The 20,037-nt window shown below is 45.8% G+C and overlaps 1 protein-coding gene across 20 annotated transcripts in view; it reads right to left on the bottom strand.

The window, feature by feature from the left end:
* The window catches only part of RIMBP2 (RIMS binding protein 2), a 240,764-nt gene that overhangs the window by 175,454 nt on the left and 45,273 nt on the right, over positions 1–20,037 (bottom strand). The window contains exon 1 of one of the 20 annotated variants that reach the window (XM_053279085.1): positions 15,316–15,427. The exons of the other annotated variants lie outside the window; for them this stretch is intronic. The gene's annotated coding sequence lies outside the window, so the exon portion shown is untranslated. Of the gene's footprint in view, positions 1–15,315; positions 15,428–20,037 lie in introns of those variants that run through there. 20 annotated transcript variants of the gene reach the window in all.

Below are 20,037 nucleotides of genomic sequence, written 5' to 3'. Positions count from 1 at the left end.
TATTGCAATAACAGAAAGGTCAGTAGAGTGCATCCTGCCACAATACATTGAGATCTCCAGGGCAGAAAGCCCTGAAACATCTCAGGAAGGTGCAAGAGCAAAGGTGAAACTGTGTTATCCGAGAAGCTCCATGCCAATTTGCTGCCTTTCTTCCAGAGGCAACAGCGGCCTTTACAGAACTGACACAATCTTTTCCTGGAGTGCTTCAAATTCTCTTGGCTGTGCTGATATTTGGCAGAGTACTTTCAGGTCACTCCAGAACAGAAAAAAGAAAGCTGCCAGTTGGTTGAATGGTAAACAGAGCATTTCTAGTAACATCTACATTGCATCCAACTGGATGTCACAGAGCCAAGGAAGGAAGGAGCTGTGAGGGAGCCAAGAGGCACTGTGGCCAGTAAGCTATGTTTTGGGGTAGCACTGCAAAGCGCCCGTCCATTAGATGCTTCAGCAGCAATGGATTATGGGCTCATGATCTTTGTGAACTTTCCACCCTGCCTAGTCTAGAAGACTCGGTTCAAAGCAGGTTGGTAGCACAGGTTGTGCTGGCAGTGTGCCTTCAGGTCAAACTGTCAACTAGACTAAAACATGACATGTTCGCCCCTCGATAATGAGGTATAGCCAAGCTATACAGACCCAGTGAAGGTAAGTCACTCTGGGGAGGAATCCTCCTGCTTAAGAGATAACATGAAAAGCTCTCAAGAAGAAGCACAGATAAACAGCACATATCCCAGCTCATTAATGAACTGATTGATGAAAGCCAGAGAGGAGTCGCTCATTCACAAACTATAGGAGCATATCTTTGCACCTGCAAGACACCAGAGGCTTGAGATAAAGTAAACAAACAAAGACCCATCTCACTAGCCCACGTTCACATTTGCATAGCTGCTCTTGCCTTTGTTTGGCAAGGCACACCTGAAGTGATTGAGTCCAGCCCACAGTAAACACCTTTGTTTTGCATGGATCCCCCCACCTACAGGGAGGGAGAATTGCTTGGTAAAGACAGTAATCCCCTCAGGACACATTTGTTGGATATAAATACTCCAGCCAGATCACAATGGCCTCAAGGATTCTGCTCGGACCCTGGTGGGACTTTGTCTAAGTTTCCCTAGCCTACAGAATCTCACAAGTGAGTTGTGGCTGCTACTCCCTCTCACACTTTATCCCCACTTCCACCCTACACTTACTTGAAGAGAAGCACATTTGCCCAGCCATCAAGCACCGAATGGGCCCAGGAAGGATCAGTAATAACTAACTTCTTGCCTCCCCCTAAGCTCTCCTCCAGTTTACCTCCCCCATTCTCCAGGCACTTTTCACTGCAAGTCTCTAAGCAGGCTTTGATTTGGAACGCTAGCCAAAGACTACCAAGACTGTCATTGAAAACTTTAGCTAAATTATTGAATTTCCTTGCCTAACTAACCTTTTGCCTTTTGTAACCCCCATTTCTACCTATAATAAAGCTTTTAAACTGCACGTACGTCTCCTCACATAGGAACATAGGAACATAGGAAACTGCGATATACTGAGTCAGACCATTGGTCCATCTAGCTCAGTACTGTCTTCACAGACTGGCAGCGGCTTCTCCAAGGTTGCAGGCAGGAATCTCTCTCAGCCCTATCTTGGAGATGCTACCAGGGAGGGAACTTGAAACCTTCTGCTCTTCCCAGGGCGGCTTCATCCCCTGAGGGGAATATCTTGTAGTGCTCACACATCAAGTCTCCCATTCATATGCAACCAGGGCAGACCCTGCTTAGCTATGGAGACAAGTCATGCTTGCTACCACAAGACCAGCTCTCCTCCCTCATCCTTTCCTCCTCTCCTCATCCTTTCCAAACACACCAAACTTGCTTAAATTGATACTGGAACTGAGCTTCTCCCCCATCCGAGCTAATTTCCCCACTTTAAGCCAAAAGCATAGCTGAGTAGACTAGCCAGCACCTTGGGGCAGTTTTCGTAACAGCACCCTGATAAAAGTTAGTAACTCACTCCAGTTTACCAACACAACTTGCTTCAAAAGCCAATACAGGAGAACCTACAAAGTACTGGTTATTACCTACAAAGCCCTTAGCGATTTGGGTCCCAGGGCATTTAAGAGAGTGGCTCCTTTGTCATGAACCCTCCTACCTATTAAGATAATCAGGGGAGCTACAGGTACCATTGCCACCAGCTCATTTGGTGGCAACTCTCAAGGCAAGTCCTGCGTAGCAAAGGGGATGAGTCATGCTTGCTACTGCATGATCTGCTCTCTCATTCTCTAATGTTAAGACTCCGGGACCCCGAGGAGGGTTCAGAACCCTGAAGCATGACAAGCCTCACACTAGCAACAATTTTAAAAGGTAACTCAAAGACAAAAATAGGAACAAAATAGGGACAGTTTTCCTCCAGAGAGAGAGAGAGAGAGCAGGAAATACTAAGACTTTCCCAGGTAAATAAGGGCAGCTGGAAGGTTTGCTGCTGGTTAAATAACGGGGGGGGGGGGTGTATCATACTGTCAGGTAGGTGGAAAGTCCAGCATTTTGAGCAAGATGTTATACTCATCAGGCCTGTGGAACCTATGGCCCACCAAGCTGAATTTAGCCCACCACCAAGTACAGTGGTTATGCAGGGCTCGATCAACCTCTGGTTTTTGCTGCCTGCTTGGGATTGCAAGAAGAGGGAGCGAGGCAGTACTGAGCACCTGGCAAGCCACAGTACATACCTAGCCTTTACGGTGGGCCTCAAATTGTGCAAGCCTGGTTCAACATCTCTTACAACAGCCTATGCACGATGCATTCATGTCCATGCTCAATAAAAACAGCAACAACTTGGTTAGCCACCCCATAACAAAAGGGCAGCTCACAACATAAAATTAAAACATCTGATAAAAACACATAACACATGAAATCACAGTACAAGAAGGAAAAATAAAATAGAAAACTATTTAAAAACCTTTTTTGCACTTATACACATATATTTTTTTTTGCATTTATACACATGCACCATAGAGATAAAAGGCAGTCAACCACCTGATCAGATATCTAGCTTCTAGAGATGCTAGGAAGGGAGCACAATCTTGGAGAATGACAATGCAAACAACAACCCATAAATTCAAAGGTTTCTCCAGAAAACAAAAATACGGACAGTTATCATTTTCGGTGTTATGATTCTTGCTAGAATGCAATCTGCATTGTTTACAGCTCTTGGCATCTTTCAAAACAGTTACCATTACCAATGACTTCTTTAAAAATGATATTGCTTGTGTATAAATCCTGACCTCAATCCTTCAGCCTGAAAAGCCTCAAATTTAATTCTAATCTTTTGTAGACCCCAGATCAGTAATGTCGCCTATCTAAGGCCTATGATTGTTGCCCCTTGAGCAAAAGTATCGCTATTTTAAAATACAAAAAGGAAGCGTGGAAGGAAGGAAGTCATTTTTCAAACAAAGCAATTGTTTATACATTTTACATTAGATCTAAACCATTTCCCCACTTTTTTAAAGAAAGAAAGGGCAAGCGACAATCTGCTACTAATGGATGAAAGAGCCCTGTTTCCCTGGGAGGCACAGAGATAAGAGATTCGAGACAGCATTTTCGGGGGTGGGGGGGTGGAGAGAACCCTTTGAATGGATTCAGCAAACAGCTTCATGTATGTCATAGGAACTGCACTAAAACTAAGCACACAGAGGCTGAAAGTGCATTAAGTTCCTGCTGGCTGATAAAGTAGTTCCTGGGGGTTTTAAAGACAGAAGTCGCATTAATTTGTCAATAACAGGAGAAGCTTTCATATAGTTAATCAATGCATAAGGGAAAGCTAGACTATATAAAGTCATTCGGGATTTTGTCTTCTCACGTTCTGCAAATACTACCCCCCGCTCTCTCTCGCGCGCTCTCTCACACACACACACTCAAATTGGAACCAACACCCACAAAGGAAGCCACATAAGAGCCCATTGCAGGCTCTTCTGGGGAAAACTAGCATGTGGGAAAAGGAGCAGGAAGTACTCAATGGCCCCATTCCCCAGCCTTTATGTAAGGATGTGCAAACAGGTTCGATGCTGAACATGTTCAATGTCGAACCACTTTGGTTCGACTGTTCGGGGGTCGAACAAAACCACCCCGTTTGGTCCGACCCCAGAATGAACACCCCCTGACTGTTCGGGGGGGGGGGGTCCATGGAGTGAGAGAGTGGTAAAACCGTGGCTGGCAAGGGATGTCTATACTTACATTTAGACATATACAGGTGAAACTCGGAAAATTAGAATATTGTGCAAAAGTCCATTAATTTCAGTAATGCAAACTAAAAGGTGAAACTGATATATGAGACAGACGCCTTACATGCAAAGCGAGATAAGTCAAGCCTTAATTTGTTATAATTGTGATGATCATGGCGTACAGCTCATGAAAACCCCAAATCCACAATCCCAGAAAATTAGAATATTACATGGAACCAAGAAGACAAGGATTGTAGAATAGAACAATATCGGACCTCTGAAAAGTATACAGTGTACTGTGCTTGATTGGCCAGCAAACTCGCCTGACCTGACCCCATAGAGAATCTATGGGGCATTGCCAAGAGAAGGATGAAAGACATGAGACCAAACAATGCAGAAGAGCTAAAGGCCGCTAATGAAGCATCCTGGTCTTCCATAACACCTCATCAGTGCCACAGGCTGATAGCATCCCTGCCACGCAGCATTGAGGCAGTAATTGCTGCAAAAGGGGCCCAAACCAAGTACTGAACACATATGCATGCTTATACTTTTCAGAGGTCCGATATTGTTCTATTCTACAATCCTTGTCTTCTTCGTTCCATGTAATATTCTAATTTTCTGGGATTGTGGATTTGGGGTTTTCATGAGCTGTACGCCATGATCATCACAATTATAACAAATTAAGGCTTGACTTATCTCGCTTTGCATGTAAGGCGTCTGTCTCATATATCAGTTTCACCTTTTAATTTGCATTACTGAAATTAATGGACTTTTGCATGATATTCTAATTTTCTGAGTTTCACCTGTACTTATACTATACATTTGATCAATTTCTGTCCCCAAGATCTGCTAGCTGGGTGGAGAATCTTGGTAAAATGTCATGCAGAGAATCTTGGTAAATGGATTTGGCATGCTCAGATGATACGCCCGACAGGCATACATGAGTCCCACAACCTCTAGTTCCTCTCCCTCTTACTTGGTAAGTGCTTACAGGCAGTGGTCAGAGCCTTTTCTATGTATGTATAACCAAAATACAGCATAAACAGTTCACAGAGGTTCTGAACTACACATGGAGGACCACTGCCATATCAAGATCGCTTTTTCTGCAATATCTTCTCAGTGCTCACATGCTCTGATAATGTAGATCCTGCTAGTTTAATTGGGGGGCGGGGGGGTAAGCCCAAGTGTTATGTTTAGTGTCTTGCCTGGTTTGACCCAGTGGGGGTGCAGGAGGGGGTAAGGAGTGAACCTTCCTTGCACCCACTGGCATGTTCTAAGCAAAACACAAGGGGCTCTGGGGTGACTGGGGCGACAATGGATAACAGCAATTCTTGAAACCCAGACTCTGTTGTATTTACTGGGGTACAGGATGCAGGTAAGAGTTCTCTTGGGGCACAAAATGTTACTTGTGCATTTATCTGTGTAGAGTCAGCCTCACATAGGAAGATGCCTTAATCTGAGTCGGACCAGGGCTGCTCAGTTTTGGATCTCCTGCAGCTGTCTGTCTGCAGCTACCATAATCCCTGGCTACTACTGGCCACTGTGGTCGGGGATTATGGGAGCTGGAGGGCCAAATTTGAGCAGCCCTAGTCTACATTGACTGGGAGCAGCTCTCCAAGGTTTCAGGCAGGAGTCTTTCCCATCCCTACCTGGAGTTTCCGGGGAGTGAACCTGGGACCTTCTGCATGCAAAGCAGATGCTCTGCCACTGAGCTATAGCTCAGCCATACCTTAGGCACAATAAGATCACCCTCCTTCCCCAAATGTGCCATTTCTTGCTTGAAATGCTAAAAAGGGTTCAAGAGCATCATGTTTCATGAAGAAGATTTAACAGAAGGTATTTTTTATCTCTTTCGTCGGTATATTCAGGATGAAAACAGAGCTGTGGTTTTAAATATTTACAGGGTCGCTCTGCAGCCACAAGGTGAAAGGTGCTAAAGAAATCACTCTCTATGCAAACTGCTGCATACAAAAGGAAACCAGAGGAGTCAGGGTGGGGGCCTGGTCCAGACTTAAAGGGCAAACAGATGCAAACGGCCACAGCCTCCTTCACTGCATATGCGCCCAAGAATTCAGTTGGGACTTAAGTCATACCAGACCAGCTCAGAAAATCCAAAAGGCTCTTTGCATTGACTGGCCAGGACGGGAGCGGGGTGGGGTGGGATTTGAAATAAGCAAAGGGGTTTGCAGCATGTGTTATCAGTGAAGGACATGGCCATGTTCCTCCTGTTCCCTTCTAACCATTAAGAGCATGGGCAACAGCGGGGTTGTGGCTTCATGGGAGTGCACGCACTTGTTTTTTGTATGTAGAAGGTCCCAGGTTTAATCTTTGGCATCTCCAGGTAGGGCTAGGAGACGCCACTGTCTGAAAACCTGGAGAGCTGCTGCCACCCAGTGTAGACAAAATTGAGCTAGAAGGACCAACCATCTGACTTAACGCATAAGGCAGCTTTCTATGTTTCTGTGTTCCCAATTCAGTCTGCAGTGAAAGTGGGTTGAGAGAAGATTTTCTCCCTCTCTCAAGTGGGGCCTTAGTTCAGTGGAAGAACATCTGCAAGCTTGCATGCAGAAGGTCTCAGGTTCAATCCCTGGCAGCATCTCCAGGTAGGGCTGGGAGAGACTCCTGCCTGAAACCTTGGAGAAGCCGCTGCCAGTCAGTATAGACCAGTGTTTCTCAAACTTTTTGGAGTCAAGGACCGCTAAATTCTTCGTGCAGAGTTTCAAGGACCGCTACATTCTTCATGCGCAGTTTCCCAGACCAGCAGTTAGTAAAGGGGTTTCAAGTCTATCTATCTATCTATCTATCTATCTATCTATCTATCTATCTATCTATCTATCAGACTTCTCTACTGCCCAAAACTTGCATCTCTGGGCAGTTTAGAATGAAAATAATATAAGCATTAAAATAATTAAATTTGGAATCTTTTGCAAACATGGAATATTAGGGGTTCTTAACCTTGGGTCCCTCAGTTAAACTCCCATAACCCCCAACAACAATGGCATTTGGCCATCATGGCTGGAGATTATGGGAGTAGAAGTCCACCAACATCTGGGTACCCAAGGTTGAGAACCCCTGAATCTAAAAGCCTGGGTGAACAAATTTGTCTCCAGTATGTCTTCAGTATGTGCAGGGTGGGGGTGGAGGTGCTTGTGATTACTCAATGGAGAGGGGATGTTGGGCCATTAGAAAAATCCAAAAGCTACATGGGGCCAATGAAAACAACATACAAGCAAGCCGCACTGATGCAAGAGAGAAACAGCGTTCCCTCTCAAGGCGCCTCGATCACAACAGGCAGCTGGGTTTCAACCAACCAACCTTTGGCTGCAAACAATGAGCATGCAAGAACCAGCAGCCCTTCAAGTGGCGCCCACTGCCATACTTTTTCCTCCATGCCCCCGCACTGCATACAGTTTGAAGCTGTAAAGATAGGGAATAAGATAGCTGTAGGAAGATCTCAGCAGCACGTGGAGGCAAGGCACAAGAAGGGTCCCATGTCTCCGTGATACTCTTCCTCTTCCGTACCATGTGCAAAATTGAGGAAGTGAGTGCCTTGATTTCAGTTGGAGTGGGGTGGGGTTGACTCCCAGTCAGGGACCGGCACTCAACCCTTCGGGGACCGGCAGCGGTCCAGGGACCAGTGGTTGAGAAACACTGGTATAGACAATTCAGAGCTAGATGGACCAAGAATCTGATGTAGCAGAAGGCAGATTCATATGATTAGTTTTGTGGTGTGCTCACAATTGTGATTCCTAACTGGAGATAATTCCCCAGCAACATTAAGCCCTAGTATTTAAAGCAGTTGCTGATTCAGCAGCAAACAGCTGGAGAACAGCAGAAGTATAAACAAACAAAGGAGAACAATCTGGGGATTATTCCTAGTGGAATGGTGACTCGAATGAACACTTTGGAAGACTTCCAAGAACATGCTCTCCCATCTTTTTGATAATGGAGATGGGTTTCTGCTATTAGCAGGACCTTTTTGGTTGTGGCTCCAAAGCCACATTTCTATTTCTCACCATCTCCTTGCGCAGATGTGTAAAAACTCTTTGATTTCATCCAGCTTTCAGGTATTAAGTGGAGGCCTGTTGTTGAATTTGTGAAAGTAAAAACCACAACTTTTCCTTCAAAACATTTGAAAACTGTTATAATGTCTACGAACCTCATTTGTGGTTCAAAGCAGGTTTTGTGTTTTCATTGCTGTTTTTGTTCTGGTTCTCAAGATTTGTTTTTATTCCCTTTATAGTTGCTTTTAAAATCTGTTTGCTGCTTTAAGAGTGTATTTTGAGAGAGAAATAGTGAGATTAAAACCCTACTAAAATAAATATTGGAAATACATTTTTATATAGCAAATTAATTCAGAGCTGAGGAGACCTTTGTTTTCCACAATCTCCTTTCCTTGTCACCTGTCATGATGTGTAAATAATTTGGATTGGATTTTTTTCATTCTGAAGTTTGGTAGCTGTCAGCAACCAGGTTCTGAGGAGTTTTTTAAATGTCTATTATCGCTGCATAACCTAAATGCAAATCTCAGGAAAGCCTTCTAGAAGCAGCCATGCCCCTCAGCTCTCACAGTGGGTGGCATCTTGTCTGGCATTGTGCCTTTGCTAGATTTATTCATCCCCTCTGTCCATTAGGCCCTCGGGAACAGGAAAGAGGAGCACTGCTCTCCGTCTTTCTGACCCACATAAAATGACAGGAGTGTGCAAAGCACACAGACCGTGTCAGTGGGTGAGAGTAGCTGGGCTCTGCCTCTTCCCTGGATATACCACACACAGACATGGCATTAAAATGCTCCCAGCAGAAAGCATAAGAAACGATGGTGCAGTTGTAATGCAGCTTATTGCATTTGTAGCAAAGTATTTGCGGAGGATTTGCCTGCCTCCACACGTATACCAAACACATGGAAAGAGATCAGGATTGCACTCACTCATCAGGTCCATGGAGTCTGTACAATCAGTGCATGCATAGACCATAGGAAGCTGTCTTATACCAAGTCAGTCCATTGGTCCATCTAGCCAGAGACTGGTCCAAAGGTGCACCTAGATAATTTTGGAGCCTGGACCTAAAGACCTCTGGAGACCCCCCACCTCCACTGCAAGTTAAGCATCATATTTTAACATGCAGGCAGGGGCGTATCTAGGGTAGGGCAGGCAGGGCACATGCCCCGGGCGCCACTTGAAGGGGGCGCCATTTTTAAAAATTAACTTTATGCTCAAATGGCCTCTGTGAGGCCCTAGGCCATGCCAGGACTCGCAGAGGCCATTTGAGCATGCGCTGCATCCATTTTGTTTTCAGCAACCATTTTTTAAAAAACACAATTATTTTTAAAAATGGCCACTGCACATACTCAAATGGTCCCTGTGAGGACCTAGAGGCCAGCGGGGTGAGGGGGAACCTTTGCTGGACACTCCCCCATGGCCTTTAGGAAGCCCCCAAAGGGGCTATAGGACTGAACCTGGAACTTTCTACATGCAAAGCAGGGGCTCTGCCGCTGAGCTATGGCCCCCATCCCCCATGGGGAATATCTTACAGAGCTCACATGTAGTCTCCCATCCAATTCATGATTGCTACCACAAGACCCACTTCCAGCTTTTGAGGCCCCTAGCCATCATCAACATTAAAACGAAAACACATGAAAACAAGAAGTGTGAGAGAGAATTGCCATATTTGTTGTCTAAATTTGAGGCCCTCTTGAGCGTGAGGCCCGAGCCAAATAACCCTCCTGCCCCCACCCCCAACTGGCCCTACTCACAAGAGAGTAGTTGATGCCAACAAAAAATGTTTATCACCCCTCCTTAAAACCCAAGGTGGCAGGGAGGGCAGCTCATCTAGTTCACTGGGGAGCCACAAGTTGAAATCTCTGTCCTATGAAGCTGCCTGTAGGTGTGTGATTTGGGACTCTGCTTTCTGCAGGGTTCCAGATCACACACAGAGAGCCTATGCATGTACACCTAAGTTCATAGGCTCTATTCAGATCCCCGGAACATGGTGAGGTCAGGAGCAAGGACAGCTGATGCAACCCTGCTCCTCTCTCCCCGCTTTCCTTACCCACAGTTTCCAAAAACCTGCACACAGCTACAGCCTGTGACCATCTAGCAAGTCCATCTGAGAGGTGATATTTTAATGAGGAATGTCCTTTTAGCTACTACACTACTTCGCTCTACATACAAATGTTAATGCAACCATAATTAATAATGATACCACCATGTCGTTCAACTCCAGTCAACAACCTTACAAGAGTCTCTGCTTGCTAGAGCTGTGTCATTTATTAAGAGGAGGCAGGCAAAAAAGGCCCCTTAACGCCTTGCCATGAGATATGGAGACTTCATGCTCCACAGACCACCAGACACAGCAAGGCCCATTAAAAACACACTGAGTGATGGAGAATGTTCTTGAATTATTCTAATGTTTTATATTGCTCAGCGGGTTGCAACCTTGTCAAGAATATCTGCTGCTGTCCTTTCCACTGAGTTGTGATTCAACCTGTCAACTCCAAAAGATGGATCTGCCATCCGATAATGGAACAGACGATAGAGGAGGTGGTGGTAGGAGATGATAGGGACATCTGTAGATCTATGCTTCCTCTGCAATGGCCTGTGAATTAGGTGGAACTAATCACAGCAGAAGATTCAACAAAAGTGTCGTAAACCCTGGCAATAGGCTCTACACTCGCTATTGCCCCCAATGGAAACCCAGCACATTTCAGCTTCTCCCAGCCCCCAAACACTTTGCTACTATTGGATTCACTACAGGCAGTAAGAGTATAAGAGATTTTCTGTCAGTAGCACTCACTGCCTGAGTATTAAGGTTCCCCAATCTGGTGTACTTTACTCTAGCTCGCAATTTCCATTGTGACTCCTGGCCTGTCTCTTCTTGGGTTCCCGTCTGCCCTATTGACTCCTGACTCTCCACTTGACTGATCCTTGGTGTGACTCTCACTACCGCCTCTGCTTTGACCTCCAGATCTGGCAAACCATCAGTTGTCGTTGTTGTTGTTAATTTGATTTCTATACCGCCCTTCCAAAAATGGCTCAGGGCAGTTTACACAGAGAAATAACAAATAAAGAAGACGGATCCCTGTCTCCAAAGGGCCCACAATCTATAAAGAGCATGAGCTAGACACCAGCGACAGTCACTGGAGGTCCTGTGCTGGGGGTGGATAAGGCCAGTTACTCTCCCCCTGCTAAATAAAAGAGAATCACCACATTAAAAGGTGCCTCTTTGCCAAGATAGCAGGTGTCTGACCTCCTGACTGCTAGTACAGTTCTGACCTCCTGCCTGCTACTTGCTGTAACCCTCTGATTCTCTGATGGATTCTCCAATCCCCTGAGCTGCTTGTCTGACCCTCTGGCATGTATTGAGGCTCCAACTTCTGCCTCAACTGCCTGGCGTGATCTTTCAGCCCTCTGCAACCTGCATTTCCCCCTACCCCCCAGTCCTGGCTTCTGGACCCTTGTCCACAGATATTGCTGCCCACAGCCCAGCTGCCCTAACACTTTTGAAGAGGGGATGCTTCATAGGACTCCAGCCCAAGCAGAAAGGGTTTCTGACAGAGAAGGAGTAGATTATTTCTATATTTCTGAACCACCTTTGCTCCTAGGCCCCCACAGCAGTTCACAACACAACATCCTAAAAACATAGTTTAAAAGCTAAAGATTAACTGGTCTATGACCATAATAAACTTTATCTATCTATAGTTTAAAATAAAAATAAAAAACCATAACACCTAAACACCGAGAATCAACAAGCAGTCAAAATCAGAGCCAAAGCGAACAGCCAGGAAAAGATCCCCACCCACAGGGAGAACCGAAAGGAGAAGCCACCATACAGCACCTGCTCTGTATCACCTTCCAAAGGCTGGATTAACAGGATGGTTTCTAATGAATCCTGGAACTCCCAGAAGAGAGGGGCAGAGCCAGTCTGCCAATGAGGCCCAGTGAGATGGTCCCCTCAGTCAGCAGATTGGAGAAGGCAGCAGAGGCCACGGGCCACCACTGCTGCTGCACAAACTACCTCACTGAGCCGCACTTTTCCATACATGTTAGATATCAATGTATGAAGTACCCATAAACCACAGGGCTTTAAGAATCTGAGAAGCCTGGGAGTAAAATGTTTAATGTGAGCCCTCTTGCGAGACTTCCTTCTCTCTGGCCAACATACTGCATAAAGTCACACATGCTGCAGAACATAATGTTTGCCCAGTTGTGCAAGAACACTGTTGGACAAGTGCAAAGGCTGCAGAGTTGTGACAATGGAGCTGTTATATATAATGGCCGCACTATCATGCAACTCGGTTGGAGCCATTCTTGGACTTGTGTCACAGTGTTCTCGTTCAACTGTACTCACATTTGATTCCACTATGCGGCATCATGTCATATGTCAGCCAGACCGTGTGAATACTGAATAAGATATAATCCCAGGAACAAGAGCTAACTGAGTAGTCCTAGTCTCTTGAATGAAAAGCATCAATCTGATCACCATAAATACTAAACCATACCTTTGGATGAGGCCCCCTCCATAAATGCCCCACCGCAAAGGTCCTGGGTCCAGAGCTGCCTAGGATGACTCCCTCCCTGAGCCCCAGCCTCACCTCCAGGAAAATGATTTCAGGATTGGGGTTCAAGCATGCCCTGGATGTCTAACTTTAGGGGACAGGACAGAGACAGGACATACAAATAAAATAAGTCTTACTTCATTTCCTTGCACAGGGTGGCAAGCTGCTAGAAAGGAAGTGTGCATCCTTCTGAGGCTTGTTGACACAGAAATCAGCCTTGCCAAATTCAGTGAGACTTAGTCCCATGGAAGCATACATGGGCCTACAAACTGAAAAGGGTGTTTATGGGATGTGGAAAGGAGGCTGTAGAACAACTTTCCACCCACCTTCCTGCCCAGTAGAATGCAAGCCTGGTCAGCAGGAGGACTGGATCTGTGCCACCACCTACAGCCAAAAGCTTTAGCCAGGCAGGCAGTCTAGCCTACAGCAAGGATGGCAGTTCACTACAGGCTTCTCCTGGTCTTCCAGCAAAGCTGCAGTCCATCGCTTTAAACCTACAGGTGAGTAATCTGTCCATTTGGCTCTCAAGCAGCTTTTTGTAAAACGGAATCATTTTTTCAGCCAGTAGAAGAAAGCGCAGACACTTCACATACATCTTGGCGGGCACCCAAGAATGCTCATCCAAAGCCTTGTTTGGGACCAATATACAGAATTACATCAGAGTATTGCATGGACACCCCTGCTAACTGAGCAAAGAGGCACCTTTTAAAGTGTTGATTCTCTTATATTTAGCAGGGGAAGAGCAAACTGGCCCTCTCCAACCCCAGCACAGCATCATAGGAAGCATAGGAGCATAGGAAGCTGCCATATACTGAGTCAGAACATTGGTCTAATCTAGCTCAGTATTGTCTTCACAGAATGGCAGCAGCCTCTCCAAGGTTGCAGGCAGGCATCTCTCTCTCAGCCCTATCTTGGAGAACCCAGGGAGAGAACTTGGAACCTTCTGCTCTTCCCAGAGCGGCTCCATCCCCTGAGGGGAAGATCTTGCAGTGCTCACACATCAAGTCTCCCATTCATTTGCAACCAGGGCAGACCCTGCTTAGCTAAGGGGACAAGTCATGCTTGCTACCACAAGACCAGCTCTCTTCTCCAACATTCCCTCCAGTGGCTGTTGCTGGTATCTGCCTTATGTTTCTTTTTATATTGTGAGCCCTTTGGGGACCATCTTATTTATGTATCTGTTTTTCTAGGTAAGCCACTTTGAGAACTTTGGTTGAAGAGTGGTATATAAAGTAGTAATCTGACAGATCCTCATGGAAGTGGTACATGAGGAAATCACCTATACTTGGCATCATAAAGATTCCGGCTGCTTCCTTGAGCAAGAGAAGGAAAACCAAAGCACTTAAGCAAGGTGTGTTACACATGTCACTCTTTTATCATTACTAAAAGATACTTTGGGGGCACTTCACATGATATGAAGCCAAAAGTAAATGTTTTCTCCTATGTGTACATGCAGTGAAGCACCATGGAGAATCCAAGCTCTGCAATGTCAGTATCCATAAACCAACATGCCTTCTCCCTCCTTATACCCTCCAGGCTCTCTTTCACCTTACCAAACATCTCCCGAAAAACCAACTCTCCCATGACATTTTTTGCTTAATACCCAGGCCCTCCTCACTGAAACAGGGCTCTGCCCTTAGACTTCTCTTGCTCACATCCATGCATGCTTAATTTGGGCTCTCCTTTTCCTCCCTGTTGATTTCTTCCTCTGTTAACATTTATTATTAGTAAGAATATTTATAGACTGCTTTTCAGCATCTGTTGATTGTTCCACTTTTTTATTAAAAGCATTCAAAGTGGTGTACAAAATATTTAAAACACAGAACAAAAGAAACAAGCAATTGTACAAAAGTGGCTGTCAGAAAATGAAGAAAAAACAACAGCAGCAGCTATAGGTAAAATCAGTGACCCACTAAGATCATCAATGCACAATCAGGGACTACAAAAGACCTGACAAAAGAGAAAGATTTTCACCTGGTGGCCCAAGGAAGCAATGATAGGGGCCTCTTGTGGGTCCAGTAGAAAGGAATTCCATAATCTAGGCACCACCATAGAGAAGGTTCTGTCCCAGGTCACCACCAGGCATGCATCAAACGAAGGCAGAAGCCAGAGCAGAACCCCCTGTCCACTCGCCACAAGGATCTTAAGGTGCTACCGGGCTCATATGGAAGTAGGTAACCCCCCCCCCCCAATACATCTTAAATTTATATCCCACCTTTCCTCCACCATTGGACACAAAGTGGCATACATGGAATTCCAAAAGGTCACCCATCCAGAATCAGACCAGAACTAGACTTACTTAGCTTCATCAAAGTGGCTGTGTCTTGTGCTCTCAGACCATGCTGTGGAACCTATTCAAGTGTGTGAATAGTTTCTTATGGGAAAGGTTTTACACACACACACACACACACACACACACACACACACACACAGAGCATTCTGTTAATCCATCCTAAAACACCAGTATAGGGTGGGCTATGAAGTAAACCATAAGACCTACACAAGATCAAATGTCCATTTAGTCTCCCTGACCTCTCCTGACGAACAAGAGCCCTCTCACCCTGCCTGCACATACCTGTCTCAGCCAAAAAGGTTTGTTGTTGCAGCCCCAGACCTTCTGAAGGACCGGCTTGGAACAGCCTAATTGCTGCCCTATTCCACCTGTGCCTTCTATCTGAGTGCTTGACTTGTTCCACCTGTCCCCAAGGAGCAGAGATCTCTTGTGAGAGGAGAGATTTCTGGAGTCCTTGGCAGCATATATTGGACGGAGGCTCACTGGAGGCATAGCTGATGGCATAGCCGACAGATCACCTGTAGGTAGCTGCCAAAGCTGGCCACCAAAGGGGGCAGGCCGGGCCTTTGGTGTGGGACTGGGGGGGGAGTTATAAGGTGGGGTTGGAGGTCTGGGTTGAATGTTGCTAGTACTCCCTTTTATTGGGCTATGCCAGGCCTTTTGTAGTCATGTGTTTGGGGTCTCTTGGGCAGAAAGATGCCGGGTGTGTGTCCCGTGGCTCTGGAGCAGCTACTACTGTTGTGGTGGGGAACAGAAGAATTGGTGTTGGCAGAGCAGCTGGCCATTATAGGGGAAGGGAAACCAGTAATTTAGTAACTGGTTCCACTTCTGGGTGCCCTGTCAGTTCTTTGGCCTCGGGGAGCAATTCCAACTTCCCACAGAACCTTGCCTTGTTCCTTTGCAATGCCAGGTCGGTTCAGAATGAGACCGAAACCATCCATGACTTGATCATGGATCAGGAAGCCGACTCGGCTTGTATAACTGAGACCTGGATGGGGGAGGCTAGTGGCCGAGTTTGGGCCCATCTTCTTCCACCACGTTACTCTGTTGTGGAGCAGGCTAGGGGATGTGGGCAGCAGGTTGGAGTGGCTGTGGTCCATAAGCATACCATTCCCCTTACCAGGGACCCTGTGTGACAGTTGACTTACATTGAGTGTGTTTTCTGAGGCTGGCAACTAGAGATAGATTGAGGATTCTGTTGGTGTACCGTCCACCTCGCTGCCCAACTGACTTCCTAACTGAGCTGACGGAGCTGGTCTCGGAGCTGGTGTTGGAGACACCAAGACATTTGGTTCTGGGTGACTTCAATATCCATTGTGAGGCTGACTTGTCTGGTACAACTCAGGAGTTCATAGCAGCCATGACAACTATGGGCCTATCGCAACTAGTTCCAGGACCAACTCATGTTGCCGACCACATACTTGATTTGGTCTTTTGTTCGGATCAGGAGGGTGTTCTGTGGGTGCGGGATCCTGTGGTTTCCCCATTGTCATAGACAGACCACTACCCAGTTAAGGTTGGTTTCACAGCCACAACCCAGCCTTGCAGGGGTGGAAGACCTATTAAGATGGTCCGCCCAAGATGGCTGTTGGATCCAGTAGGATTCCAAAAAGCCTTGGGGAGGGGGAGTTAGATGTTGGTCCTGCCAGTGATTCTTTCGATGCCCTGGTTAGAACCTGGAATAGGGAACTCACCAGGGCAGTAGACACGATCGCTCCTAAGCATCCCTTCCGATCTGCTTTAAAAGTGGCCCCTTGATATACAGAGGAGTTACGGGGTCTGAAGCAGCAAGGTAGGCGACTGGAGTGCAAGTGGAGGAGAACTTGGCTTGAATGTGACAGAGCATAGAGCCCATTTGAAGGTTTATGAGGAGGTGTTGCGCGTGGCAAAAATCCCAATTTTGCTCTGCACGCATTGCTTCTGCGGGTCTGCGTCCAGCAGAGCTGTCCTGGGTTGTGAGGAGTTTGATTCAGGCTCCTTCCAATTCAAACCAATCCCCGGGGACTTTGTTCTGCTGCAATGCTCTTAATGGGTTCTTTGCGGACAAATCTCCTGTATTTGGGCTGACTTGGACTCCACTGTTTCTGTAGAGTCTCTTAAGGTGGTGTCCAGCAATCCCTCTTGCAGTATTAGATTGGATCAGTTTCAATCTGCAGGGAGATTATTGGGGATGGCTTAGTTAATACCATTAACTCATTGCTGAGGGAGGGTAGGATGCCTCCTTGTTTGAAGGAGGCAATGATTAGACCACTTCTTAAGATGCCTTCCCTAGATCCCTCAGTGATGGATAATTATAGGCCAGTCTCCAATCTCCCATGGTTGGGCAAGGTGATTGAGAAGAGTGGTGGCTAACCAGCTCCAGGCAGTGTTGGAGGAAACCGATTATCTAGACCCATTTCAAACTGGCTTTAGAGCGGGTTATGGGGTTGAGTCTGCCTTGGTCAGCCTGATGGATGACCTTTACCGAGGAATCGACAGAGGGAATGTAACTCTGTTGGTTCTTTTGAATCTATCGGTGGCATTCGATCCCATCGACCATGGTATCCTTCTGGATCGCCTGGGGGAATTGGGGATAGGAGGTACTGCTTTGCAGTGGTTCCTCTCCTATCTCTCAGGCAGATTCCAGATGGTGGAGCTTGGTGACAGTTCCTCTTTAAAATGGGAGCCATTATATGGAGTCCCTCAGGGTTCCATTCTGTCATCAATGCTTTTTAATATTTACATGAAACCGCTGGGTGAGGTCATCAGGAGATTTGGTGCAGGGTATTATCAGTATGCTGATGATACCCAAATCTATTTCTCCTTATCATCATCAGGAAATGGCATTCACTCCCTAAATGCCTGCCTACAGGCAGTAATGGACTGTATGAGGGATAACAAATTGAAGCTAAATCCAAGCAAGACGGAGGTGCTCATTGTGGGGGGTCGGAATTTAAGGGATGAGTGAGATCTTCCTGGGCTGAACGGGGTTACACTTCCTCAGAAGGAACAGGTACACAGCTTGGGAGTGCTCTTGGATCCAGGCCGCACCATGATATCTTAGGTGGAGGCTATGGCCAGGAGTGTTTTCTATCAGCTTTGGCTGATTCAACAGCTGCGTCCATTCCTTGAAGAGAATGATCTCAAAACAGTGGTGCATCAGCTGGTAACCTCCAGGCTCAACTACTGCAATGCGCTCTATGTGGGGCTGCCTTTGTATGTTGTTCGGAAACTTCAGTCTGTTCAAAATGCGGCAGCCAGATTGTTCTCTGGGGTAACCCAGAGAAACCATATTATGCCTTTCTTAAAACAGCTGCACTGGCTGCTGATGTGTTTCCAGGTGAAATACAAAGTGCTGGTTATTACCTTTAAAGCTCTGAACGGCTTGGGTCCGGGCTATCTTAGAGAGCGCCTTCTTCGGTATGATCCCCATTGCTCATTGAGGTCATCTGGAGAGGTCTGTCTCCAGTTACCACAGGTACATCTGGTGGCGACTTGGAACCGGGCCTTTTCTGTAGCTGCTCCTGGTCTATGGAATGCACTCCCGGCAGATATCCGCAGTTTAGGCTCGCTGTCAGCCTTTAACAAAGCCCTAAAAACTTATTTGTTTGGCCTGAGCTTCCAAGGCTTGTAAAAAGTTGTTTTTTTAAAGAGTATTGTAATTGGTTTTAAATTGTTTTAAATTGTTTTAAATTGTTTTAAATTGTTTTAAATTGTTTTAAATTGTTTTAAATTGTTTTAAATTGTTTTAAATTGTTTTAAATTGTTTTAAATTGTTTTGTTTTGTTTTAAATTGTTTTTAGCACTGTGTTTTGAATTGTGTGCTTTTATGTCTATTTAAAAGTTGTTGTACACCACCCAGAGCCTCTGGATGGGGCAGTTTATAAATGTAATAAATAAATAATTAATTATAAGTCTAGCATTCTGTCTCTAATAGCAGCCCAGATGCCTCTAGGAAGCTCACAAGAGGAGCATAATGGAAATAGCCATCTTAAATACAAATATTAAACAAAAACCCTTAGTTAATTACACTTTAAAAGGGTTGTGACACCTTAAAGATTTATTGAAGCATGAACTTTCAGGGACCACAGATCCACAAAAGTTGCTGCCACGAATCTGTACGTCTTTAGGTAACACAAGGCCCTGTTATGATTACCATTACAGACCAAGACATCTAGATCTCCTCCACAGGGAGGAGAGCTCGTCTTGTGGTAGCAAGCATGACCTTAGCTAAGCAGAGTCTGCCCTGGTTGCATATGAATGGGAGACTAGAAGTGTGAGCACTGTCAGATCTTTAAGGGATTGAGTCACTCTGGGAAGAGCATCTAGGTTCCAAGTTCCTTCCCTGGCATCTCCAGAATAGGGATGAGAGAGATTCCTGCCTGTAACTTTGGAGAAGCCTCTGCCAGTCTGTGTAGACAATACTGAGCTAGATGGACCAAAGGTATGACTCTGTATATGGCAGCTCCCTATGTTCCTATTTATTAGTGGTTGAGAATCACACACGACTCTGTTCCCAGCCCAATAAAAGATTAAATAAGTGTAATAAGCAGGGCTTGACTTCAAACAGGACTATTCTGGGTCAACCACCTTGAACTTTTTTAGGGTTGAGAAAAGTGGGGCATGAGGCAGGAGATAGGGAAAGTGAGCACTAGAGGAGGAAGGTGGGAAATTTGAGATTTCTCATCTGCGACCATGTTAGAAGCATGCCACTGAAAGATGCGGCACATCTTATGCATGGATATTCTTTGGTAACTGGCTTTAAGGGAAACTTCTTGACATTATCAGCAAACAATATTGTCCATCTCAAACTGGGCAAAACTATGGGAAACGTCTTGCACAAGTCATAAGACATCACGGGGAAGCATCCATCTGCCTTTACGACTTCTTCCAATTAAATCTATTCCCCTCTGGCTTGCTCTGAAGAATGCAAGCTTCCCACCAGATTTCTCCTCCTTCCCTCTCTCTTTCTTTCTCTCTCTGCCCCCACATGACAACGGACTTTCATTTAGCATAGAGTTTAAA

Source organism: Hemicordylus capensis, chromosome 15 (assembly GCF_027244095.1).
Source record: "Hemicordylus capensis ecotype Gifberg chromosome 15, rHemCap1.1.pri, whole genome shotgun sequence".
Taxonomy (NCBI): Eukaryota; Metazoa; Chordata; class Lepidosauria; order Squamata; family Cordylidae; genus Hemicordylus; species Hemicordylus capensis.
The sequence above is the reverse complement of the archived record's forward strand: the minus strand, read 5'-3'. Positions and strand labels throughout refer to the sequence as shown.